The following is a 27,994-nucleotide window of genomic DNA, read 5'->3' as shown; positions in this document are numbered from 1 at the left end:
CCTGCTGATTCCATCTGCCTCCCACACGTGAGTATGACGCATGAAACGAGCTGAAAATTTAATGATACCAAAAAGGGGTTGGTCGTTCGCAGCAACAGCAGCAGCAGTAGCAGTAGAAGGAGAACGCATAAGAAGCAACAACACAAGAAAAAAAGAACCTAATGAAAGGAAGGAATTTCATCACGCAAGATCGGAAGTGCGTGGGGTGGCGTGCGTCAAGATTTACTTCCGCCCAATAGGTATCGCGCGCGCGCGAGGGCACAATCTTACGCGAAATCTTTCCGTGAAAACGCTTGCTTGAGAATCGCGCGCGCGCGCGTGTGTGGCATGGATGCGATAATTTATACTTTTTAACTGCCTGCAAATTTTATTCCTTCATAAAACTCAAGCATCGCGCCTGTGACGCGACGTTCCACAGCTTCTAACGGTGGGAGGATTTTGCACGTGTGCGTTTTCCATTACAAATTCGAGCTGATACGATAACGACCCTGGCTGGGCGGCAAAGCGTTTGCCAACGGAAGTTCATTCTAACACATTACCCACTTGAACTCGGGGGTTGCCCTTCCGTTTAGTCTCGCTCATGGCCTGCTCAGGTTCTTTTTTTTATGTTTTGCCCCTACAGCGTGGCCCAACATTTTCAATACCCCTTTTGCTTTCCGTTGCGGCGGGCATGGGAATGAAAAATTGCCCCAGAAAAACATGTCCTCTCAAGCGGTTCACTTGAATTATTGTTTTAATTACTGTAGATTTAACATGCGATAAACATCGTGCCTCATTTTATGCTGCTCCCCCTCGCAGCACCTCGAGCAAACCCCGGCGCGTCTTGTTGTGATTTTTTTCTTGTTGTTGTTGCTGTTGTCATTTCATTCCACCCCTACCAGCAGGCGCCCCGGGGGGTGGTTTCCATGGTTTTCACGGGAGCCCTTTTCGATTTGGGGGGGGGGGGGGAGATACATAGACACATTTTACGACAAGCATTATGCCGGGATGGGCTCCCAAGTGGGCGCTCGCCGGATTGTTCTTATCAAGCGGCCGTGCCTTAATTCGTCTTAATTGCGGTGTCTTGTTTCATGGCGCGCGGTTTTTTTTTTCTCTCTTCTATCTCTCTTCTCTCTCTGCTTGCTTGCTTGCCTTTGCGCTTATAATTGCGGGACTGATTGTGTGTGTGTGTGGGATTATGTGTGTGTTTTTTTTTCCGCACCATTCAATCCATCAAAGATTGCCGCGGTTTCCATAGCGATGTTGTGAAGGGAAAAGCATCTGTGGATGGATGATATTGAAAGGCAGCACACATCTGGGAGAGTTTGCGGCATAAGATCATAAATTGATGCATTAATGTGTTAATTCTGTGGAAAAACAGAACATTTTCTTTGAACTGCAATGTTCTTTGAAGGAGAAAAATCGAATTTTATAACGATATTCAATACAGTTCACATATTAAACCCATCGTAAGCCTTAAAAATTAAACCTCGTTTATGAATAAGGAGTTTTTTGAGGAAAACAGTTTGGTTTTTCATGATAACTATTCATTCTAAATAATCTTTCAGGACGACTAAAAAAGATCCATATTTAAATCACTGTTACAAACTTTGCGAGTTGTTGAAATGGGCAATGTTTGTATGCACTTCTTGTAATGTTTTATTTAAGCTTTGCAATTAAGAAAGTGTTTTCGATTTCAACTGACTTAGCAAAATGTTGTTTACCATCGTTTTGGATCAGAAATTTCTCTACATTCCTGGTAAGCCGCTTAGTGATTAGAAACTCATTATCCTTCCTTCTCTTGCTATTAAGTGCAATTGCAGGTGAAACAGCTTGCTACCCCAATTTTCCTACCGTTTTGCAAGCAGTAGCTGCATGAGTGTTCGGATTAGTTTTCCTTCCCCACGCACCATGAACCTGGTGAAATGTTCTATAATTCAGTATCAACGTGGCAGCGGCGTACTTAGAGGAAAAATTATAAGCATTGCAACATTCGCCCTCACTGCCCAGCCCATTCACATCCGGTGAATGTTTGTGTCATTATCTCGCCCACCGAATGGTTATGAGCAAACTTTTGTACCTCGAAAAAAGCACTATACCTTGAACTTTCGCACACCCACACACCCACACCATAATGCGCAGCGTGCATCCCATGCACGTGACAAGCTCGGGTTCGGAAGAAAACCTGAAAAATAAACTTTTCACATGATCTCGTGATGTGTCTGCGCCTGTCTCTCCGCTGGCTGGCTCTTTTTCGTTTTTTTTTTGGTATTTGTTTTGCTCCTTTTGGGGTGGAAAATCAGGTACCGCCTGGGTAAAGTATTTGCTACCATTTTCTTGCTCACGGCAATGACGCTTGTGTCTCGCCCATTTGTTGGCCAGTGTTGTGGCCTCGACTGGGAGCGTTCGCCTCATCTGATCGTGAACTTTTTCACTTACCATTTACGAGGAGGTTTATTTTACTTTTCGTCCCATCGGCGCATGGCATTTTGAGCGCTCGAAAAACCGTCCCGTTCACATATGAGCAGCGGTTTTGGCGCGAGGTTTTGCTAAGTCGGCTAAAGTGAAATTGTGTGTAACTTGCTTATTTTATGGCGTTTAGATTTGGCCATTTTCCCCCACTTCTTCGCGTTCTTCATATAGTGTTCGCGTTAGCCGTTGCACTGGGTTGCGAGGATGCCATTCTTTTTCCGCCTTTCTCGATCTCGCTTTTTTTTTTCGGCCGTTCCACTTCCTCCCAACGCGAACTAAACACACTAAACGAGATGAGGATGGTTGCGCGAGCCTACGGGATTATTTTGCGAACAAACCCTCCGCCCCCGGAAGCAAACCGAACCGAACGGTTATGGTTAGGGATGTCGTGTATTTTTATGTCAGCCGTATTTTTCGTCCCTTAAGCCGGTGGCGCTCGCATGGCCACCGAGCGTAAGCCACCGTTTGCGATGGTGGCGGTTTTATGAGCTATTTGCGAAAATTCGTTCGACGAATCAAACACGGGCTCGTCTTCGGGGGTGGAACGAAATCGCGCTTCATCTCACGATCTCACGGTGAGGCGAAAGAGAACGAAACCCCAACAGAACTAACAGGTTGCTGCAAGCAGGTCGCACGGAGAAAACCCTCAACTCATCTCCGCAAAGTCAACATAACGTGCCGGAGGGTTGCTAAAACGTGCGGTTCGCCAACAGGAGCGCGCCGGAAACACATTACTCCCGGAAGAAAAGGCATTCACCACCCCCCCCCCCCCCCTGGAATGGGTGGGCGGCATTATCGGAAAGTGGGGATTGCAGCTTAGCTGGTGTTTGGTGAAAGTTTTTTCGTCGACCCTCGTCTGGCTTCTCCCGAGAGCAATGGCGGCTTTGCTGACACCACCGAGCGGGTATCGATTTTTGGACGCCCATAATCCGTTTCTGATTATTGATTCGAATACCATTGCCGAATTCTAACAGACCGGGGTGTGTGTGTTAGTCCGTTGGCCTACCGCAAGGATCTGCCCGTATTGGACAGGAAGTTGACTCACCGAATGTGGGGGTGTTGGAGTGTCTTTGTCGCGAAGTAAAGCACCAACTTCAAAGTAACTTTCTGGCGGAGGGATGAATCTGATGCCCGCGTGAAGCTAATTAAATTCCGACGTTATCAACCCATTTGCGAAAGAGTGCTTCTTGGGAAAATGGTTGGCTTTAAGAGCGTCGCAGGAAATGCCAATCCATTTCCGTCGATTGAAATACGAATCTTGCTCCTCAAATTTCGCTCAACGAATATCTCTCTCTCTCTCTCTCACTCGATCGATGATGGTGGACAGTTTTGCTATCACAAATTTAAAGCTCCGTTTCGGCTGGGAAACCCCATGCACCGGACACCGGAGGTGACAGTTCCTGAGGTCGTTCGAAAGTTTGTCGCCGGACCCGAAAAGGTGACAGCAAATTCCCCCGGCTGCAAATTCGACCAAAACCGGATTCGGCTCATTTTAATACGATTATTCACGTGCCCCGGGAGCTTTTGGTGCAATAAAACTGGGGAACCCGGCCATGCGGGAAGATTGTGTCCCGCCAAAAAAGGTTGGATTTAGGGCACCGATAGGGCACCCCCTGGCATGGACGTCGGGGATCGGCGTTTCCTATCGGATGAAGATATGGGACTTGGTGTCCGATTTTCCCCCTGGCGATCGGGGTTTTTGGTCAGCCTTGCGTGCGCCCAACCTCGGGCTCGGGCTCGGTATCAATCAAATTGTCGTTTCGGCAGAGAATTTGAATATATTTGAATAATTCTCGATTAGGGAGCGCCCGTCGATGGGTTTTCCGGCCCTGAAAATCGAACGGAAAAAGCCCAACGCAAGGCTTCGGTTCGGTGCGGGAGCAGATTATCGGTCCCTTGTCAGGATTAGTGACAGTTTACTGGTGTTTACTCGATTCTAACTTTGTCTTCGGCACGTGGGAGAACGGTTGGCTCGTGTCCCTTTCTTTTTTTTTGTTTTTCCTTCCGGAACTTGCCCGTTGGTGGAGTTTTCCTGCTTGTTGCGGGGTTCACCTTATTCGTTTCCTTTTTCCACTTTGTTTTCCCGACGGGCTTTCTATCTTTGCTGTCCGTGTTTTTTTTTTGCTGCTCTGCCCGTGATCGAAGCCGGAGAAGAAATTTGAAGGTTCTGTCAACTTCATCCTTTCCGAGGTTATCACTTGCCAGGTGAACTCAGGCTTGCTACTCGTCTAGCTGACATGCTGCGGTCCTCTTGGGGGTGGACTAGGGATCTATTCACGCCACCGTTGACTAGAACATAATTATCGATTGTGGCCTGGGTAGAGCATTCAAAAAGGACGCTTGTGTGGTTTACCTTGACCTGTTTTGCTAGGTAAAAAGCAAATGTTTGTATTACCGGCGAGGGTTAACTTAACGGTCAAGAAGCTCACGATCCAAGCGGACCATATTTCACACTTCAACACAATCCGGTTGCGAACAGGAGCATGTTGAACACTTCCTCGATAGTGTGTTTCGCGCCTCGGAAAGCTTCCTGCGTTGTGCTACAACACACACGAACGAGAAGGGAGCAAAATTACGAGAATAACAGCCTCACTATTGCAGCAGCTGGTTCGTGTGTTCGTGTAGATGGTTCTGGTCGGGTTGGATTGCGGAACTGCCGGAAGTTTGTGAAAATTCCGGCTCGTCGGAAAACTTTCTCACTCGCCCTCCCCCCTTTAACCACGACGAGCCTTTACGAACGACACATTGAGTAATATGGTAATGTTTCAGCGCGGGGGAAAATGTTGTTTACTGTACGGGAGTTGGCGTGGTTTCGACGTTGGGGACGTATTTATTTGCAGCTTAACGTCGATTCGACGACCGACCGATAGGCGAATGCAACGGATATTTGATTACAACCCCAAGCGGTTGGTTGTAGCGGGTCACAAAGGCGAAGTTATCGGAGGATAAAAAGCGCAGTTTTGGGTAATTTTATCGCAAAACTTTCGCTAAGTTACGGTGGCGATTGTTTCGTCGCCGGGTGTTGGGTTAGTTTCGATAATGGATATCATCACCGAATGGACGCTGATGGGTCGTTTCGCAAGACGTTGTGGGTTGATTTTTGCGGGCAGTCTGTTAGTTCTCAAAAATCAGACAATTAGGAGATGAGCAAACGATGGAAATTTGATGAAGGAAGTGGCTGCAAAATCACCATTCACTGGAAAGAATACTTTACTGAGCCAAAAAGAATGTATAATTTTATATTCAAGAGCACATGAATTTAGACGATAATTTTTAAATCATCCTTTCTTTGACAAAAGATATACAATCTATCAAAAATAAGTGTATTTTTTTGCAATAATTATTAGGCAGAATTTTCCAATTTTCAAATTACATGTATATTTTCCTTAGAATATCCAAAATTGTTTCTTTATTTTCCATTGCGTTTCTTCAACATCTCAGATAATATTTGTTTTGCAAATTACAGCACAAAACCTTCACAGCGAAGGAAAAGCCTTTTTTCCTCTCCGCATAGAAGCAAGAAAGATGGATTAAATTCAAGACGACTTAAACGAAAAGTGCCTAGAGAGGCACTCTCGGGTTCGGAAGCATTACATTTCGACTCGTTCGGCAGATTTCCTTCCCGATAAAGCGCCCGGTGAACCCAGGGAACGCTCTAAGCTGACCGAAGCTGATGATGTGCGGCAGATATTACACACGGGAAAGGATGCGCCAAAGCGGGAAGGAGACCCAAACCCCAAAGCCGACGGGCTGCTATCAGCAGGCCGGCCCAAAACCCGAAGATGGCCGCACCGCACAATCGAAATCGGATTAAATTTCCACTCGAGTGAAGCTGCTACCGTTTTTAAATCGGTTCCTGCCGGATTCACCGATGCCCCGACCGGATCCTCGGCCCCATGACGGTCGTTTTGGGAGATTCGGGTCGGCTAGATTGAACGGAACGGCACGGGCACGAGAAATCAATCACTTTTCCGGCTGCTTCCGGTTATAAAACTTCGGTGCACAATTTCCCCCAATACGACGTGGGAAAAGAATCAAATCTCGGACGTCTTTGCACGAAAAGGTGAATTTATTACGCAGGGTTTCGGTCTCGATGGGGGTGCGGAAGGAAAAGAAAAAAAAAAGCAAGATCCACTCCCGGGCATCCAAGATCGATCCTTTAATCTGTTTCCGTCGGTAGGTCGTCGACGTGTTGCAAAGGGGCGTACGAACCACCTTCAGGGTGGACGGTGAAAATGATTGATTCTAGCAATATGCGTGGGGAAGGCAATAATTCTAGTGGGAAAGATTTGCCGGTTGAAAACTAATTTCCAAATTTGGTAGCGAGAAACGAACCGGTAGATGATCAATGTATCCATTATGCGTTTAAGTATGTTGGGGATATTGAAGAATCGATCGAGCTGTTGCCCCGAAATAAGGCATTTGCAAGAATTTGAACATTTTCACACATGCTTTAAATAGCTTGCTGTATGTCCTGCATTTCTGTTTTAATATGCTCATGCTCAAAGGAATTTATCTTCAAATTGTTCACGTTTAACACCTTGCGTGTCGCGCCACCCAAAAAATGGGTGACGGAAAATTTTCCACAACGCCATGTCACTCATTTTTGGGTGACGGCAAAAACGCTTGACTTTAAAATGCAATTTTTAAAATATTTAGAACAGTTTTCATTACCAAATAACAAATTTATAACCAACCAGAAATACGAATGAACGTGAAAAGAAGCCAAAAACTCATCACGAATCGTGGCATTCAGTGGAATTTCCTTAAAAACGCTCGCCACGCAAGGTGTTATATTAACAAGAGTAAGGACTTTGCTACGTTTCGCGTTTCTTTTGTTTTCTTCATCAAGATTCCTTGAAATATTCCAACACCCAAGACCTGGCAAAAGGCAGTGCGTGGTCACGAAGAATCCTCGCTCATTCAGCCAGCTCCTGCCAGCCACCTCGCAAGGACCCATAAATCCTTGTTACACACATCCTCACAGACACGAGAGCATCATGTCAAAAAAAAAAACAACTCACGCCACGAGCACGAGCGAGTAAATTACGTTGAATAAGAAATTAATGCAATATAGAGCCACCGCGTGCGTTGCTGCAGCGCCTTCCGAAGGTTGACGTGGGCAGATTGGCATGCGGGCGTTTTCCTTTTTTTTCTGATGATTATCGCAGCCAACCGTCGACGGCCCAGCTCCGTAGATCATGTGAGCGCGATCCCGAAACTAAATTATATCAGCACCACACATCGGAGCACTCGTGGACCACGTTCTCACCGACCATCAGACCGTGCCGCAGGCGAGTTGTGCGATCTCGTCAGCATTACGTTCTTCATTAACGCTTCCACTGGCGGGTGCCTTTTGCGCGATAGCCACCCTTTTGCAAGCCGTGGCGCACTCGGAAGTTACCTTCCCCAAAGGCAAGCGGAGAAACTCAATCACTTATCGGGGGTGGGCCTTCACACACACACACACACTCTCGAGCCGGTGGCGAAAATTCGCAGTCGATCAATATTGACTGTCAATTTGGGAGCATCACAAAATCGAATCTTCCACCCATCCGTAATGCCAATATTGGGCACTTTGGAGGAACGGCTCGCGTGCGTTTCGCTCGCTGCCACTTCGCGCATTGTCTCACAAAAGGGGCCGCGTGGCTAGCACGTGATTTATGCCCAAATGCCTCTTTCTTTCTATTTAAACACAGCCTTTGCTGGGGGCCTGCCGGATGCGTCGCCTGTTGGAAGCGTAAATCAATCGTGTTGACGTTCGCTGAAGCGTGACGGAAGCTGCGCGACCTGCCGAAACCGGTCGGGGGGAGGGAGGCCAATCAATTTGGGTGGCCATTATTGCATGCATACGAGGCGAATGTGTAGGTGGGGCCATTTGTTTTTTTTTCTCTCCACCAACTCTTTACGGAAGCCTTTCGAATGCTTTCACGCGAGTGCCACCGGTCGTAATTAACTTATGTAAACGCAATTGACGCGAAGCGCAATGGGGTTATGTTTTCTATCAAATTTAAAACATTCTTTTTTCTTGCTTGCTTTTTCTTGCTTCTTCTCCTTCTTCTTGTTGCCACTGTCGTGCATCGTCCTTTTTAGGGATAATTTCCCGGGCGGAAGTTTCCCGGACGGTGCGCGTCTATCAGTGCGTTGAAAGCATCCCTAATTGAGTGCACTGGTTCGCTGATTGATTGATTGATTGCGTGATTGCCAGGTGTGGGTGGGCCGCTTTAGTGCAGGTGTAGGTGTGCGCGAGACTTTGTTCGAGGTATGATCAGGATCAGGTATTTGTAAATAATTTTTAGCAGCTACTTTCTTTACTGTCTAACGGTTTGAAGTATACACACGACGATATAGGTTTTCCAACAATATGTTTTCAACCATTCCTTTCTGGTGATTTAATAGCACCATTTCGTTCACACAAATGGAGGCAAAAATACCACATCGAGCATCCACTCCAGCGTGGTTGGGGTCCGAAAGCCAGTTAGCTTATCATTACTTCCAGTCATAACCATTAGTCATTAGCCAAATGCACAATCCGGTGCGAGTGGCTGGCACGGAAAGGTGCTTTTTATCGATTGCCCAATGGAGGATATTAATTAAGCTATGGGAGATTTCCACGTTCACGGACACAAACGGACGTCGCTTTTGTTCCGGTGCGCTACTCGAAAGCGGTTTCGCGCGGTCTCACCAAATAATCATAAAGAGTACCCTCGTTGCGCTCGGTGGGCCGCGTTCGGTGATTTGTCAGCACTTTCGTTGAATCCCTTCGGTGTGATTGGTTGGAGCTCGAGCTGGACCACTTGCCATCATCCGTCCCCCAAAGGGCTTACGGGAATGTGAAGCATCCCTGCGGGTTAATGACCAGCATTATTCTGCCGGCGAGCGAAACTCCCCCGAGAGGCATACGCAAAGTGGATCTTCAGGTGAATGATAATTATGACTGGTGCTGCGAGCCGTTGCGCATTTTCCTCGAACGTTACCTTAACGGGTGCTTATGATGCGAGAAAAGGGTTCTACCATCGTTTGGTTGGGGGAAAAATCTCACCACACTCTTCTTAATTCCATTCCACAGCCGTGGGGGAGATGTGAAAAACCTTCGGTTCCGATTTGTGTAGAAAGGGTAATTGCTTGCAAGGACACGCGTTCGATGTACCGTGGAAAATAATCATGCATATTTTGCTTCCCAAAACGCAACCTGCCGTTTGGCTACGGCATGGGAAATGTGAGATGGTCTTTATTAATTTTTCAAAACTTTTCCAATCAAATCACGCTCACCACCGCCCGCGCGATGGTGGGAAGAAACATTTCCCATCACTGTCACACAGCGCAAACAGCTAGCGTAAGTATACATTCGGACGTGCGGAAAATGCACGCGAAAACTTACGCGCGCGTACACACCGCCGCCCAGACAAGCGCCGGTTGCCGCAGGCAATTAGTATGCCTGGAAAAATCAACATTATTATCATCGTCAACGTCAGTCATCGGGGCGTTCTGGTGCTGCTGCTGCTGCTGCTGCTACCGGAACGGTGGTTTTTCCCACCGAACCGGTGTTGCCGAAAGAGCTGGGAAAACTTTATCACCTTTGCGCATCCGTCCGCGGGCTGACAAAATTGTAGCGAACAATTAATTTGCTGTCTGCCAATTGTAGCCAAGTTTGTTTATCAAATAATAAAACCTTTCAGCCGCTCGACCCGAAAGAGATGACCGATGGTTTGGTCGAACGCTCGAGCGCACCTCTGGTCGGGTTTTCAGGTGTTTCCGGTGCGCGTCGGCAGGTCGTGAAAGTGGAGAAAATTGTTGGGACGGTTTGGTGGGGACGGTGTTTCAATAAGGGTGGATTTTTTGCCATTATTGTTGTTGTTGTTGCTGCCTCGGTTTGATAAAACTGCCCCTGAGAAAGTGGAAAAGGAGGCCATGCTTTTTTTTTGCGCGAGCATGAAGGGTAAAGTTTACGAAAGCTTGAACACAGTTTTGTTAATTGACTTAGGTTCGACAGGCTGAAACGATCGAGCAATCGAGTTCTGCTGGAATCGTTATGATGATTACCATGGAAACAGACAGATTCATGCTTTGCATGACATATACCATGGAAAACTTGAGTGTATGTTGTTAGTTTTTGACAAAGATTTGAGAAAGCAATTCTTCGGTGAACAAATTTTAAGTTTCAAAGTCTCTATTAGCTGTTTTTAATCTTTATTTGGGAGAAAATATTGTGAAAATATGCGTCATGCCCTTCACACAATCTTATTTCAAAAACAAAAGCTAATTTGTCCAATTATGTAAGTTGACCTTTCGCTAGTTGATATTTAAAATCCACTAAGAAATGTTATCATGGAAAAACAATCTACAATTATACGGCTTTACGTAATAACGGTATTTTAAATGGTTATAGTTTACCTCCAGATTTTTTTGGTTACTGTATTTTAGGGACCTTGATATAGGATTTTTTTGGATAGTATATAGGCCTTAATAACTTCTTCTTTTTGAGCCAATAATAGTCATGAAGCGAGGAATAGGTGTACATCTGTACGGTTTCTCAATTAGGCTGCAAAGCTGCATTATTTTATTTGAGTTTAAATTATTGTGTATTTTGCATACCTTTAGGCGTTGAAATATGTCGAAGTGCCTCGTGTCCATTTTGGAAAAGATTGTTGAAACAAAGGTTACAAACACTTTAAAATGTATTAGAAACTACTTTAACTACCATACAATGTTAATAGAATGGCTCTTCTAACCATAGAAATAATACTAAAATTAATACAATGAAAACACCTTCCTTAATGTCGTTAGAAATATTCCATCCTGGATCATCCTTGATTCCATAAACCTGGCCTTGAGTGACGAAACAAGCATGGGCAAAGTTGCAGCATAAACCATGTAATAAATAGGCAACCAATCCACAAGTGTCCATGAGAGACACGATTTGTCGGATAGGATCACTGTTTTCATTTCATTTTCCCCGTAGACCCCCTGTGTTGTTCATGCTCGGTAGCTGATGAGTTGCGATAGTTTGCTCGGAAACGGTGTATTAAGCAAACGTTTACTTTACCAAATGAGTGGTTTCGCATCTACTGCGACCACTGCATGGGGAAGTGATATTTTTGGCTCCTCTCAACCGCATGCATATCGAGCGCGTTACAAAACCGATTTCCTAACGCCATCGTCAGAACGCTGGAGCAGCTGTTAATGGGAGAGAGCAATTTTCAATGTTGTACAATGTAACCAGTCGTGTTGATCAAAATGTATAGTGCATAACGCGCAGCACATTGATAAGATTGATGATGGAATTTGTAAAATCATTTTCGTACGACATAATTATTGATATGTATCGAAATTTAACCGCAACATGTATAAATCGTCATATCTCATGCCAATTCATGTGGAAAATCATGCCGCAAAAACCGCAGGTTAAAATATCACAGTCGCCGGCTTATCCTTCCACAGTACCACTTTTCATTTAACCAGCCAGCGTTGCGGTAGATTGGTGGCAAGTTAATGCTCTTCCCCGAATACATCGTATTAAGCCGTCAATGCAAAATGCAATTAAACGGCATCAAAGGCCGGCACGCAGCAGCTACCAAGCGCGATGCGACGAAACGGGTGTTTGAAGGAATCGTTTCACTATTTGCTTTGATTACCACCATCAGCTGGGAAAATGGTTCAAACGGGAACATAAACAAACAAACCAGGGTTCCAGGGTTGCACCAACTCACACACAGCGCGTAAACAAACAAACAAACAATCAGTCAAACTTGCCAACAATCGGCACGTGGAAAATGAATCAAAGGGATGCAGTGGGGTTAGTGTTTGAAGCTGGAAAGCGTTCGTGGAATGATGAATGCTACCATGAAGCTGCGGTGATATGTTTAGCTGTTTTTCAAGACGAATCCGAACCGAAGGGATCAGTTTAAAATAGTTCACTGTAAGATGTACACGAGTGTCGTCAGATAAAGGCGATTATTAATCGTATTTGATGCTGCAATGGCACAACCGAGAAGCGTTTTCCTTTGGCCACCTAAACCGAGCGTAGAGTATCACAACTATGCATTAAAAATCCACCCCAACCATCGTGGCGGGGTGTTGAAATTCGAGTCAAAGAAAACGACACCATTATGGCCCGGCATGTGCACGCTAGCACACGATAAAGCCCTTGTCGGTCATCATAATTGACGGTTTTATGGCTGTGCTGCGATACTTTAACTTAATTGCAGGTTTTACAGTCCATCCGTACGCCACAGAAAGTGCGGCAGGACGCTTCCATCTCGTGCCGACGTTACGCGCGCGTAGTTCAGGCGTAGAAGCAAAGCTGGTGAAAACAACAACCGAGAGAAAGAGAAAGAAAAAAGATCAACGCTTGGTCGTTTCCATGGCACCGGGAAAAGGCTACTTGTTTGCGGCGCCAAAGAGATTATTTAATCCATCAGAGACGTTAGTGTGGATAATTTTCCGCAACGAGTGGAAATTATGGCCTTTGTCGTACGGGAAAGTCGTGTGCATCGTGTGAGGAAATGTAATGCGCATCGCCAACACTGCGTCGTTTAAACTGCACCACTAGGGGCTCCTGTATCCTTGAGAGTGCATTAGCTCAGTTTTCATGTGCATGCTTATGGGGCAGAACTTTTGTCATCATTTGGCATTCCTTTTTTTTGTTTTCTCTAGCTCACAACTTTCCCAACGAACCATGTAAATCCACTTAGCCATGTTCGTTTACTATCTGACCTTAACCGCTGCCTGGCGGGGAATTATATCCTCACCCCGAATAATTGTTTGTTATTAAAGAGCGCCACGTACTGCAACGCTCGACGCGCGCGCGGGCGAAAATCTCTTTGATTTACTGCGACGGATTAACAGGGCACGGAAAGCATTACTGCCAATAGAATTTACGGCCGCCGCTGTTGTATCGGAAGGATCAAATTGCCGCCGTTCGATTTACGGGTCGATCTTCGGGCGCGACTTTGCACCACCGGGAAATAGAAAACAGATCCCTTGGTTCTCGTTTTGGCCCGCTCAGCCAGCGTTTTTCCTTTTTGGCTTCCACTGATTGAGTGTGTTTACCGGCACGTACCGGCTGCGACCCGGGGCAGCCTTCCGGTTCGCTGGGAGAACGCCGCTGGGAGGGAGTTTTTCCCCGGCGGCATAAAATCATGCCCGCCTAACCGAGGGCACGTTCGTTCCATTAGATTTCTGTTATCGGGCGGATCTGTGTCACCGGCAGTATGTAAACGAGCATCCATTTTCCGGGATCAGTGAGTGGAAATCCATCGCATCAAGTCAACGGGGATGGAATTTAAATTCCCGCCTCAGCGCATGTGGAGGCGGGATACGCGAAAACGGAGCGAAGGAAAGGGACCGATTTTTAGTTAGTGTTTGTGGTGAAGCCTGAGCCTGAATGGTGACTAAGTAATAGCTTTTGATTTTACGTAACGCGGGCGTTGGTGAATCACGCAACCTGAAAGATGCTGTGACCTTGAAGGGGGATTTGGCTCAGCTGTGGCGGAAGTAAAAATAAATCTATAGCTAACAAACTTTTCCGAATACGGTTCAGAAGAGGATGAAGTTATCGAAAGCAATACAAAGTTTTGTAAATAACGATGTCAAAAGCAGCTGTAAGTACAATTTATAACATTCAAAAGTATTTAAAATACGTGTACAAACAGAACTTGATTTTATTGTATTCAAAAAAGCCTAGAGAATAAGAAATAGGAAACTTATACCCTCATTGTGTAAAAAAGCCCAAAAAAAAAATCGCTCAAAAAACAAATAGCAGCTTATTTGACCGAAATAAAGGGAATGTTTCACCTAATACATCGAGTGGCGTAATTTAAGTTTTTTGATCGGTGAGCTCTCTTGCAAGAAGTAAAGCATTGAGATTAAGATGGCAAAGCATATTGAACAACACGGTATACCCTTTTTTAACGCGTTGTAGCAATTTAGCTGGCTCAAGAATATTCATAGGATTCTTTTTTATAGTGATAGACTGTTTCCATTGATCTTTCAATGATCGCTGTTGAAAAATTATATTAAAACGCGAGTAGTCTCCTTGAAGTTTGATCTTCTGTTACTACCGTCGTCAAAATCCAGCAAAATCACTCCGCTTTAGGGGCTTTTTGGAGTGTTTGAGGAACACTAATAAATGTATAAATATAAATAAATGTATCACCAATGCATACAAATTTCTCTTATTGTTTCTAGAACAAAAGAATCAATTGCAAAAGAGATCGGATGCGGATCACCTGATCAATCAGCGATATGAACTAATAACGCTAGATGTAACTAACAATCAAACCAGACAAATGCTTAAAAAGTGAGAAGCAATATTCGAACAACTTTCAAGATATCCCTGGAGTGACAAACGAGATCACTCGTGAACACCAGCTCCATGACCAAAGTTCTCTTATTACCATTTGCCTTTTTGATAGCAAAATCCGCCATCGACAAGCTCTTATCCGATTAGTAGCAGCGTGGAAGGTGTAGCTTTCACGATTCTTTTCTACAAAATTACTCCCTTTGATTAGGTATGCTCTTCTGTTACATGATTGGAGGACATTAGTGGAATCAAGGACATGAAGAACGGTATAGTTTGCTCGATAGTAAAACTGTCTCCAAGAAAGTAAGCTCTCCTGTTTTATTTCAAGAGAAATCTTAAGGAATGAAGTAAGGGAATTTTCCGGCATTGTGTCGAAAACAAGAATGAGTTAATTTTTTTATGAGTTAAGTATTACCTCTAAACAGCATTGCTTGATTATTATTTAGATACTACACTGTTTGCTCGTGGCTCATAAAACCATCGTGATGTTGAAAAGAATGCTGTTACTAATATAGCTCCACTTACTAACTTTTGCACTTAGCCCAAGCAACAAAGTAAGGCGCGGAGCCTTCGAGTGGATGGATTTACCTGTAAAGAGATAGAGAGAGGAAACAAAAACAAGAATAAGAACTAGTTCCCTGAAGCATTCAGCTAGTGCGCTCAAGTCAACTCATTAAGGAAGTCTTCCGTTGAAAATGCACTCATTAAATCCCGCCAAGTAAGTAACATTCACCGTATTCAACCCAACATCATAATCAGCGTATGCGTAAGGTGTTAACGAAACCGCCATGCAAGTAATTAACAGTATCCGGCGGGTGTCTAATTAAATATGCATTACTTCCGTTTCGTATGGAAGAAACAACGACGAAGACAGCACAATTCATTCTATTTCAGAGAAAATCGTTCAATTGCCGATGAATGTCTCGTGTCTTGAAGAACCTTGCCGGCGGGTTTAAAGCTTGTTATTCCAGCTAAAGCAGCTCGTTCGACGCAGAAAAGAACGAACTGGTTGTGGCTGGGAATGGGAAACGCATGTCACAAGATACTGCGCGTAACAAGCGAAGCAATTATGCAACGGAAGAAACGTATCGAGAAAGAACACGAAACCAGCGGAAATGAAGCGAGTGGACAGAGAATGACACTCTAACGAAGGCATGGCAGGCGAAGATGCACCGGTAATGTGTTTGATGCAGAGTTTAAAAACCACCGAAAGCGATAATTTCCAAAAGCTTCCTGCTGCAATGAATTCAAACCGACCCGTCAGCTGTGATAGCTAACGGTGGAGCGATGAAGATTATTTTATTCAATTTGAATGCGATTAAAAGTGAGTTTTTGGTCGACGTTGGCGACCAAAACAAACAATATCCATCATTTCCCGGAAGCACTTTTCGCTCCCTGGCGTAGTTTGAAAGCTCGCAAAGTTTCACCCGAGCGAGCAGCGTGCGTCACGAGAAAAGCTGGTAAAAGCTGAAATTCTATCTCCTGCGGGAAATCTTTGAAAGACAATCTGGTGGTTTGTATCTGGGCGGGTAAGTAGTGTGACACGACGAAAGAAGCGCTAGTTAAAGTTAATAATGGTCCTTGAAGCGCAACGAAAACAGACTCCCCGAGACTTAGGACTTTTACACTTTTCTGCACGCGATTCCGCACCGAAGCCCGGCTAAGTCGAAGGAAATATTCCATACATTCGGATGCGCCACGGTTGATGGGATGGCTGTGGGTGGTTTATTTTCCTTTTTCGCAAAAAGATTTACTGCCCACTTCCTTTCCGGTAGATTGAAGTCATCATTGGTGACACATGGGGGCGAAAGTTTTGCACGCATCGCACAAGTTTGCTAAGAGCAAACCAACTTGTTAGCCAACGCTGGAGCATTATTATGTGCGACATCTGAAGACAGGTCGAGTGGAGTTCTCGTGACTAATGCTGTCCTGCTGAGAGGAGCGTTTGGGAAGCTTTCGATTGATTGCAGGTTGCGCAGGAAAGCTCACGCGAAGCTGTTGTGGTGATTGATTAACAACAGCTTTCCATCTATTCATATCGCTTCAAATATAATGCGTTATGAAATGAAAGTAAATCCAATGGAATGAGTTTAGTGGACTTTCGTTGAAGGTCTATTTCGTTACAATCACATGTGAATATTAGCGAGATGAGCTCCTAAAGGCAACGAATAATTTGCCATCAACCGTACGCTCTGCCGTGATATTCATTCCATCTCTGTTGTGCGCCCCCCTCAGAAAAAAAAACTTCTGCTGCGCATATTAATCTCCATCACCAGCAGAAATTGTGCCTATTTTAATGAGGTCATATTTCTATCACCGTTTAATCCATCTTTCGCCAGATTATCACGTGATGGCTGACGGCAGCTGCATGAAGTACTCACACAGCCCCAGCAGAAGAAGTACCACGTGCCGGGTAATGAGCAGGGATTATTAATTCTTTTTCCCGCGCGAACTCCGGCTGGGTCTTTTGCTGTGTTTTTTTTTTTTGTTGCTGCTGCAGGGAATTTTAAATTCGTCAGCCCTACTCGGACGGGATAGAGCCACGGACAACTTCTGCTAGACAGAGAGAGCGAGAGAGAGAGAGAGAGAGAGAGCTTTCCCTGTGTGTCCGTTGTCAGGCGGCATTCGTCCACCGTCAGGATTGGAATTTTGCGCCCAGCGACAAGGACGAAGTTTAGAAGGAGCGTTACAATCCTCACGAGAGCGTACATTTTCTTAATTTATTTAATTTTCTATCAAAAAATTGCGTCACACCCGTACACACCGGCAGGGCCCTGAGACATGATGCCACGAGGAATGAAGATTAATGCCGAATGCTGTGTACCGTTGGCAAATTAGTGTTTCATTCCGTTCCACCGTGGCACCGAGGCAACCGTCTTGTTGAATAATGTCATCCAACCGTTTTGAGGCGCTAATTTTTCGCTCACCCAGCCAGTCCAGCGCGGGAGGCTGTTTCGCTTTGCGTTTTGAACCGCTCGCATCTACGGTTATAAACGCGTAACGCCCCACCCCAAACGGGTGCGAACAGAGCTTGAGCTTTCGCAAGAGTGTGGGAGGGAGGGTTGGCGCAAACAACAAAAAAAATGCTAATTCATGAAAACGGTTTGCGGTAGTTAGCCCGGCGAAAGTTCAGACCGAAGCGGGAACGAAAGCTCATCTCTTATCGCAATCGCACTTTATCGCGTATCTCGCACGGTACGGCCGGAGGGCTATTAAGCGCCACCACAGGGCCCCGCGTGAAGGAAAGAATAATCGTGAACCTCGTTGACCTCGGGCCTGGGTACGTCGAACACGGCCGCACGGTTGGACACGGGGACGCCGTTTTCCGGCAAACCATTTGTGGTGTTCGCTATTTGGAAGTTAATTAAAATTAATTCCCTGAATTGAAAATTCTGCCACTGGCCTGCGGGCTGGTAATTGCTATGCAGCAGAAAATTAAGTCCACCGAGCGGCCTGAGAGTAGCACCGTGAGATGAGAGAGAGAGAGAGAGTGAAAAAATGCTTCCCTCCCCGAAAAGATTGCTGGGTAGAAAGAAAGCCCTTAAACTGAACCCTATCCCGTCGCGCGTGGAGCGCGAAATGGATTTGCGGCAAGACATTTCAGAAGCTAATTCCATTTCAGGTTCTACCTTCTTCGATCGACACTTACGTCGCAGCCCGGGGGGAAGGTTGCCTAAGAAAACTCAGAACGCGCATCCAACACGCGTCTGCCGCCCTTTTGCCTGGCCACCGCCGGAGGGATGAGCGAATTTCCATACCTCATTGTTTAAGCCCGACGGCATCACTACGGCTCATCACTATGCGAGTTCACATGCCAAAAAGTTGTACATTCATACAAAAGTTAACCGAACCGTGCGAGTGCAGGACATAACCGCTCGAAAAGCGTATCCTGAAACGGTTCGGTTGCTTGGGGGGTTGCATACCTTAAGGGGCTTTCAGCGCACTGCATTCAATGCACTTTGTACCCGGTGGAAAAGCGAGACAAGCATTCAATGCACTGCTGCACTCATTCATGCATGCAATTATAAAAATGACTCCAGCGCCCCATGTGTTTTTTTTTTGCTGTTGCCTTTTTCTTTCGGAATTACCATTTGCGAGTGATTCCGGCACCGGTTGCAAAGTGGGACCTCGTTCACGTGCGGATTCCATCGCTCGCTCGTGTCCAGACGCTACTCCGGTGCGTCGGAACATCATCAACAGGAATCTCTCTGTGTGCGAGAGTGTGTTTTTTTTGTTCACCCACGTCGAGGACAACCCCCATCGGGTGGTTGTAATACATCATTCTCGCGCAGACCGTCGACTGATGGGAAGTTCTCGAGTTACCCTCACGGTGGTGCGGACAGTCGTTGAGGGTGAGTTTCTTTTATTTTATTTTTTTTTGTTGCTTTGCCTTGATTCATCCCATTTTCTACACCACGGACGTAAACCGGTTCGCTGAGGGTGTCTCCGCGAAGACCGCGGTCCAAGAAGTCACGCAAGGTGTTCGTTTTTTTTCTCTCTCGTATGACCAGTCAGTCCATCCGTTTTAATCCCACAACCGTGGCAATACAAAAAAAAAAACAAGCAAGCACGGTAGCGCCACGATAACACCCAACACGCGCTCGAGATGCACTCTCTGGTGCACCCTGCGAGCCTGCGATTGGCACAATTTCCGACGGGGAGTTTTTCCGGAGAGCGTTTTCCCTCTGGGGACGATCCAGCGGGAAAGCTCTTTTTGTTGCTGGCGAACGTTTTATTACCATCGCTTCTCGATCGAGGCATTCCCCCGGGGGGGAGGGCGCAGAGAAGCCGTATTCTTCGCGGAAGATATCGCATAAATAAATAAGAAACACAAACACACCAAAAAAAAAGAGAAAGAAAATCACAACAACTGCCACCACGACCGCTAAACCAACCGCGAAACTTGAACTCGTGGGAGTTTTACGATGTGATGATTCATTCTCCCACACTGGGGGAGCACACACACACACACACACACACCATGCTGACGTAAGCCAGGGCCACCTTAACATGCTCTTGTTTTCGATACTTCCTTTGTATGCCAACAGAGACACCGGGAAGATGGACCAGAGTTTCTTTTTCTGCCATTTTTACCATTTTTTCACTCCCTTTTTCCCGCTTTGCAGCCGGCTCGGGAACTAACATCGGCGGCGGAGGGTTCTTGCATCGATGAATATTTTTATTCCCCTCGCTGGCCCGCGATGCCACGAGTGACCGCAAGCGGGGGTGAGGTTTAGTTCCGCCATTTGCAAAAGACGGAAGCAATAGAAGAAACCGCGGCATGGCAATTCTAGATGCAGCGCTGGGTAGCTGCGTTTGTGGTTTGAGGGTCGCTCGTAGACGGTGGGTTTAGTTTAACAGCGTGCGAAAAATTGTTTCGTTGCTTTGAAATGCACCTTTTTTTTTCTCGCTTACACGTTTCCAACATGGTAAACATCTTGCAGGTGCGTAATCAAACCCGCGTTATAAGCCTTATCGTCATGTTCGTAAAGCTCTGGTAAAGCAAAATGTTGCTTTTTGCGTCGGCATAGACATTGGTCTTGCATTCTACGCGTGGTGTAGAAATGGTGCACAAAATCTACAATTCAGTGTAAAATGGGGTGCATTTAATTATCAGAATCGATGTACATAAACAAGCCCATACGTTGTGATTAGAAGCTATTGCAATTTTATTTAATTATCAGAACGGGTTCCGAAAGGTACATATCATTATCAGAACGAGCGCTTCAAAGAATGAGAGAAAGCTTTTTCAATCCATGTTTAGCGCAGTACTAACTTTGATTATAATAAGACATAATATACGAAATTTAAGCTTTGAAAAAAACCCATGGTAAAACACCAGGAATTGATATTAAGCCATTAATATTGAAATCAATTTACTCAAGGATAACATCATAACTCGCGTATCCTTGCTGCTCCTTCCCTTTCGACAGCTTTGATTAGTTCCACTTAGACGAATCGGCTCACCGATCAGCGAAATGTTTCCCGTACATCAATCAGTGCTCGATTTATAACAGTCGCGCCACGGCATCACTGGCCTTTCGTGCCACTTTCTTCGCTGCTCTCATCGCGCCAACAGCTCGATCTCGCTGTCGAGTTGCAACAATTCGCGTCCCATACCCCGTGGGTATAGACAATGCAATTACGCGACCAAAACCCCCGGACGCAAGGCGAGCGAATGCTGCGCCAAAACCGCGCCACCGCACCGATAATATCATTCGATTTGACGTGAGCAGAATTGATGAATCCGTTTTTAATTCAAACCATTCACCCGAGTCCCGTGGCTGTCCGGGATCGTGTTTATCGTGCTCTCAGTTCCGGACATGCGATCAAGTGGCGCGAGAGGATTCGCTCGAATCGATCCCGACTGTTGCATTCACTGATTCCGTGCTGGAGCCCATGTCCCTTTTTCTCACCCAGACGACACGCTTCGCGGTTCGATCAGCTTGCGGTACAATCGCACGGAGCTTTTCAATTTTAAATCGCAATCTATCACGACTATCACCGGGGGTGTGGCTTAAGATCCCGCGCTCGGTTTGATTGCGCTATCTTCGGAATTGATTTTCCTTCCACGGGCTGGCTTTTCCAGTCGGGAAATGCTGCTACCAGACGGGTGCCACCGACCGGTGCGTGGCTGTCGAAAAATATCAACTGCGACTGCGTTTTTCCAATTGGAGTTTAATTGCTTTTCATGTCGACCGGATGCCGTGAATGGGTTTCAGATTTGACCCCGAAGCAAAAATGAGCAAAAGCACACCCCCTGAAAGCATAATGCTTCCTTCCTCTACCAAAATGTGTGTACGTTTTTTTTTCGGTGCCAGGGAGAACATTTGTGTGCCATTTTTCTTTTCTCTCCTCATTCTCGTCGCCCGCTTTTCGTCGTCCTTTTTGGCGAGCCAATGTTTTCACCACCACCGGGATTGATTGTTTCATGCACGGTCCGCCATCGTTCTGGGCTTTTGCTTGGGCTTTTGACCGAAGCTCGAGGCCTCCACGATCCATCACGGTGCTTGTTGAGCTGTGTTTGCTCACGACCAGATCGGCCAGATAGGCCGTAGTCCTGCCAACCTCGTGACAATGATGAAGTGCTAATTGATGGATTGTTACTCGTTCGATTTTCTCGCCGTCAGGGACCCGATCGCGGTGCCATTTGTGCTAGGGGAAAAGTGTCCCGAAACCCGTCGTCTGGCGTGCTTACTGATGGAGGTAATTGCGCAAATGCTCGCTGCAGCATAATCTAAAGCATCGCACACATCGACAAAACAGACACGTTTTCGTTCGCGTGGCATCGAAAAGGACGTATTGATCGGAGTGTCCCTGCCGACAATAATGCCGACCCGTTCAAACGCGAGCCAGCGCGAAACAATTGAAACTTTACCTTTAATGCAAAAACGCGCATTCTGGTAGCCATAATAATTAAAATCAATTTCCAGCATGGTTTTGTAATTTGCATAATTAATAAACATGAAACGGGGGGGTGTGCTTTAGTGCGCTCGGGTTCGTACACGTTCGTTCGCGCATATTGAATCCTTGTTTCGTGATGGTGCAAACTAGAAAAACACGTTCCGTTTCGGGTTCCATTTGCCCTGGAATATGGAGCATTGAAAAATTGCACCCGCACGAATGGGGATCATTTTTGGGTAGCCTTTTCCATTGAACGGGCATTGTGTTTTTGTAATAGGCACAGCTGCATTCGATGGAACACGCCGAAAAATGACCATGGTAAGGGCAAACCTTAAGGCAAGCGTCAAACGTTATGATGCGTTAATAATTGTTCAATTCAATCACGATTAAATACGATTGGCGTAATTGCACGAGCCTAAAAAAAGTGCATCATTTTGGGCTGCTCAAGTACCTTACTCCCTGGGGAAAATGCATATTAATGGAATGATTAGACCACATGCTTCAGCTCATGGTACCTTCAACGGGCTGTTGACACACTTTAATTGAAAGAAAATTAAAAAAAAACCTGCGCTTTAATCACGATGGAACTATCGCCGCTAAAACAAGTTCCACTTTTCACTTACTCGTGTCACGTTTCCACTTTTCCATGGCTGCTTCTGCGAAGCTATTCCGATGCGCCAGCAAAAGGATGACGACGTCGATCGATTACGTTTTGAAAACTTTTTCGGGATTTTAACATCCTGCCTGCAGGACGGCTTTCAATGGACGAGTGCTCCGGTATGTGCACTTTTTTTCGTTTGTTTGTTTCGGATCCTCACACCGAAATGGCCCGTCTAGCGGTGTCAACAGTTACCGGGCCTGAAACCGTCCTCGACAGGACACTGTTCCATACGCTTCAAAAGCAATTAGTTTCGACCATGGCCCGACCGGGGGGCACAGTTTTGCTGCAGGGAGCCTGCTTCGAAAACCTATTATCTTAAAAGCTTCGCTTTGACATCACCACCACAGCCGCAATGGTTGCTAGCGGTTTTTGGGGAAGTTCGGGAAATCGCAAAAATGGCCACTCAATCATCGGGGGAGTGAAATTTCGCTGCCGACTTGAAAACTTGTCGCTGTTGGGCAGGTATTTTTCGATTACGTTAATGGCTGTCACCGTTTTGTTTCTTGCTCGGGAGAGGGAGGAAAAAATGTGTGAGCGATCCATTTTTTGAAAGCTATTGAGAACCCGGGATTACCAGATGGTTTGTGTTCGATTGTTCTTTCGATTAGTAGATTCAATTTACCTGTGGTAGGCTGTTAGTTTGTATCGGAGAGTAATGGTATTGTTTTTGCGTTAAAAAACGGGAATTAAATGGTGCTTAATTTATGCAGCAAATAGTCATAAACAGAAAACTATATCGGGCTCTAATTTATCATTCATCATTTATCGTTCACTAACACGGTTCCTTTTCTTAAACGGTTCAATGACAGATGTATTTTCAAGGCCTCCCTTGTTAAGGCTTTACTGGGCTTGAAATTTTTCACGTAGCTTAACATTCCCTTTGTGCAGTTGAGTCACTGCTAACGGAACTTGTTTCGATTTTTCCGTGGTTTTCTCGCACTGTTTCCCGATGCAAACACAACGACCGGCTGCAACCGTGTCGCAATGCTGCTCGAACATATATTCGCAACATAACCCAAACGAAAAGCAGGGTGCCGGCCGGTCGATTTCGAAAGCATCATCGAGTCACGTATCCTCGAGGGGCAATTCAATTCGTTAATGACCGCACCATGTTGGTACGCGTGTGACCAATCGGGAAGAACCATCTCGGTGCACCAGATGTGTTTAATCCCTTTTGATTTTCATAAGCAACCGATCATAACTCATCCGACCTCATGTGCACAGCAGCGTGCAATGCGCTCAGAGCCAGGTTTCGGTCAACTGAACGTAATTGTAGCACGGAATCGATAACAGTAGGCCATGATGAGGGTGGGTTCGAAAATTTAGAAGTTTTTCACGCGCATGGTTTTGGACTATGGGTTGGATATTTGGTTGATAATTTGCAACAGGATATCAAACAATTTCAAGCATGCAATATATTTTATTTGATTTTTGCCATAACATCGAAACATTCTAATTAAATAGTTTTGTTTTTTTAATACCTTTGCTAATCGAGCTTAAGGAAAAATGACAGGTTTTTTTCTCTTGTCCATATCGCATTTCTTTTTATTTTTAAGCGATTCTATTACAACTAGTTCTAGTTGCGTGTCACCATAGCGTGATGCTTCTAAAGTAGATCATGCTGCTCGAGGACACGCCATAATGCTCGTTCACCGTAAGCTAAGACTAGAAACAAGGACGGATGATTTATGCGTGTGATAAGCGAAAGTTCTGTGACAAATTACCACAACGCGCTCGGCAGTGGCGTGATTAGCTATACGCGAGCATATATTAGTTCCCTGATTGTTATTCTCATTCAACTCATGCTTGAATTACATGCTCAGCGTAGCCTCAATTTATAGCTAGCCCTTGGAAAACTTCTTACAATAGGTGTGCATGATTCACGCAAAGTGCGAGGTGATTAATATAACAAAATAAAATACTCTCGGTACGCTTTTTCGCTGACATGTTGGCCAAAAAAAAAGTGGTAAAATCATCGTCCAGTTACAGAAATCAACCATCCAAGACATGAGCCCGGAATTCGCCCAAAATTCCGTGTCAAACTCACCAACCATGACAGGACGGGGGTTAATCAACTCCAACGAATGAAACGACTCCATCAGGAACCATCAACTCATTAAAAAGTCCCAATGACGCTCCATTTCCTAAGCACTTTGACAAAATCTAACGCACGGTTAGAGCTGGAGGTCAGGGCATCGTTGGCAAATAACACACCTCGGTCACTATTGCAGAACCCCTGCGTTACTCTCGAGTGGAGTCATTTTGAAGTAATCCTCAACCGCAGAACATGCGCTTGCCCTTTTTTAGGTGGGGGCTACCCAGGTGCTCCAAGAGGGCCAAAGGTCCAGCGCGAGCGGTCAGAGAAGGGAAAAACCTCCGAGACCCTGAGAACTTAACCATTGTTCTCGGTCGATGTGATTTCCGGTTTCGTCTTGAATTCGCTCGAAGCTTACGCATCTCGTTTTAAACCGCAGCTTGGTCGACCGTGAAGAAGCAACTCCGGGTAGGGAAAAGTACTCTGTAAGGCTGTCGCAAAGAGAGCGGGTTTTATAACACTTTTCCAAAGGGCCAAAGTGCTCCTGCTTGGTGTGGATTAAAAGAAAAATCTTTTCTATCTAGCTTGCTGGCTCGTCTCTAAACGAACGAGAAAAAAAAGTCACACCTTCAGTTGCACCACACGTTAATTCCATTAAACCGCTGTTAAAGAGTGAGGTTAAAAAATCGTGCCCTTTCAACCCGCAAACAGTGGCAGCAAACGGGCGGCCCCATTTACGTAACGTTTTACCGATGCGAGGAAAAACAACTCCTATTTACCTAGCAATCTCTATGTCCACCGACCGGAAGACCGCAAATTGTTCGTCATCCACCAAAAGCCAACAGATTTGCCAACCCCGGGCTTGGTCCTGCACAAAACCGGCAGCCAACAATTGTGGACAACCCGTCGGCAAATCCTTCTGCAAGCGCACTGCGATGCCCTTTCGTCCTTGGTCTCGTGGTGTGGCGAAAGAAAAAGGTGTTACCCAAGCGGTTCGCAACCGCCAAGGTAGTGGCCACTGTCCAGGCAATCAAACACACACACGCGCTGGCCGCTAGTTGCCCGGTTGCACCGAACGGTTGCATTGGGGAGTGAACCGAAAATGGGGGGAAAATGAGAAGAAAAAAAGTCCTCCCCGGCAACATAAACGTTGACATCCGGCTTCCAGTCACTTGCAGTCACCGGTCACTAACGAGCGGATCCCGGTACAGGTTCCCGAGCTTCTGCACCGGGCAGCCGGGCAAGTGTCGAGGCCTGTTTGCCGGGGTAAATAGTGAAGAATAAATAGATGAAAAGTTTCGGAAATGAGCTAATCCTTTTTCGACATTGTTGCTCGTTTCGAGCGAGCTACCGTACCGTGGCCCTTGCGTCCTTGTGTGGAAATGTGTCCTGGCCGCGAATGAGTCGCGTTCACCGGCGTCCGGTGTGGACCGTTTCACGGTTAGGGGCCCCGGTTGAACTCGAACGGGAACTCGAATGGCTCGAACGGAAGATGTGCACTGCCCTTCGGTCGATCAAACATGGATGAAAATATTCATTTTCCTAGCATTAGCGGGGAAAGCTTATCGGCAGACCGGTGCCAGTTTTGACCGTCCGTTGAGGTGGCTACTGAGCGGATGATCTGCCCGAACTCGAATGGTACTCTGTACTGAGTTTTGGGGGAAATTGCTCGCTCATTAAACTGTCGTCCGGATGTGTCGTCGTTTGGCGGGGGAAATTTAGCTCGTTCCTGAGAGCATCGATGTGGGTGTAAGGTACTTTTCATTTCCCGTGTACGAGGGCTCTCAAACGCGGGTGAATAAGGCCTTTTAATAGGCAAATAGCTTGTGCCGTTTGATGTGCCTGTGTGATGGCTTTTCACACTAGTTTTTTTGTTTTATTCAAGGAAGTTCTTTTCATGGTAACAAGGCTTAAAACCTTTTGAAATATTGCATTTCGTTGTTTAGAGGCTTCACTGCAGTAATATACGTATCAGATACGTTTAAAGTTTCGTACTTAAATACCTAAAGCTCCCAAATAAAATAAGTTGAATTTTCATCCATCACCAATTCACAAATATACTGCTGTAACGTTCTCGGAAAACAAGCACACATATCGTGGGAATTGAATTCAATCACATTAAAAGCCGTTTAATAGCACCATACAAATTTTCCAATTTTCTCGACCAAAAGCGTAAATTAAAACAACATCATCGTGGCTTCCGTGGGCCTACGCGTTGCCCTTTAACAGAACAATCTGTTTCATAGTATTGTGCCGTGCGATACACAAACATGCGCCCATTCGGTGGCCATAATTGTGCGTTGTGGTGAGAATCGGCACAAGAGAAAACCCCAAAATTACGCCGAATGACATGTAAGGCGATTAAATTCTTTCAACAAACCCACCAGAATGCCAGCTAAACACGAATGCAATATGAATTATGCATCGAACGCGATGGGCGAACCGTCAAAAAAAAAAAGCTGCACCATATCAGCACGATAAATGCGATAAGTATCGAGTTATAGATTACGAAAAATGAGGGCCGTCCAGGCTGGCGCCAATTAGCGCGTTTATTAGCGTGTGTTGTGCGCTCGAATTTCAATTGTCGAAAACCGCGTCAAGGCGCCAAGGCTCGAGAGACAGCCGGTCGTCATTAGTGACACGCTGCACCACGCGATTCGGCGATTGCCTAGGCGATTTCCTCAGTAATAAAAAAAAACACACACCCTTCCAAAGGCCGTGAGAACTCCCGACGAGGCTCGCTTTCGATGCAAAACGCTACACAAAAAAAAAACCAAATCAACCACTCTGATGGCTCAAAACATAAACATAAAGCAACATCCGAGCGATAAAGATGTAATCCATCGCCGCACCGCGTGGCGTGGTCTCATCATCGAAAATCTCGCACAATGAGGCCGAAAAACGGGCGAACCAAAAAAGCAAAAAAAAAGGAGAAACACTAGAAGAAGCTGCCACTCGAGACAGCATTGCATCCGCCCGCGAGCATAGCCTACTGTGTCAAGTGCCGGCTGGGTCTGGTTTGGCGTGAACGAGTGTAAAATATTCATGCTTTCTCACAATAATAATTGGTCACACTCGAGGGCGTACGTAAACCGTAGGAAGCGGCCCTGTTTCCTGGCGCGAGGATCCCAGCTTGGGT

At 45.9% G+C, this 27,994-nt stretch overlaps 1 protein-coding gene across 1 annotated transcript in view; it reads right to left on the bottom strand.

Annotated features, from left to right (window-relative positions):
- The window catches only part of LOC128727050 (nephrin-like), a 172,720-nt gene that overhangs the window by 79,011 nt on the left and 65,715 nt on the right, over window positions 1–27,994 (bottom strand). The window lies entirely within an intron of this gene.

The sequence above is a fragment of the Anopheles nili genome, chromosome 2, assembly GCF_943737925.1.
Source record: "Anopheles nili chromosome 2, idAnoNiliSN_F5_01, whole genome shotgun sequence".
Taxonomy (NCBI): Eukaryota; Metazoa; Arthropoda; class Insecta; order Diptera; family Culicidae; genus Anopheles; species Anopheles nili.
Note: the sequence above shows the minus strand (reverse complement) of the source record. Positions and strands in the feature narration are given on the sequence as shown.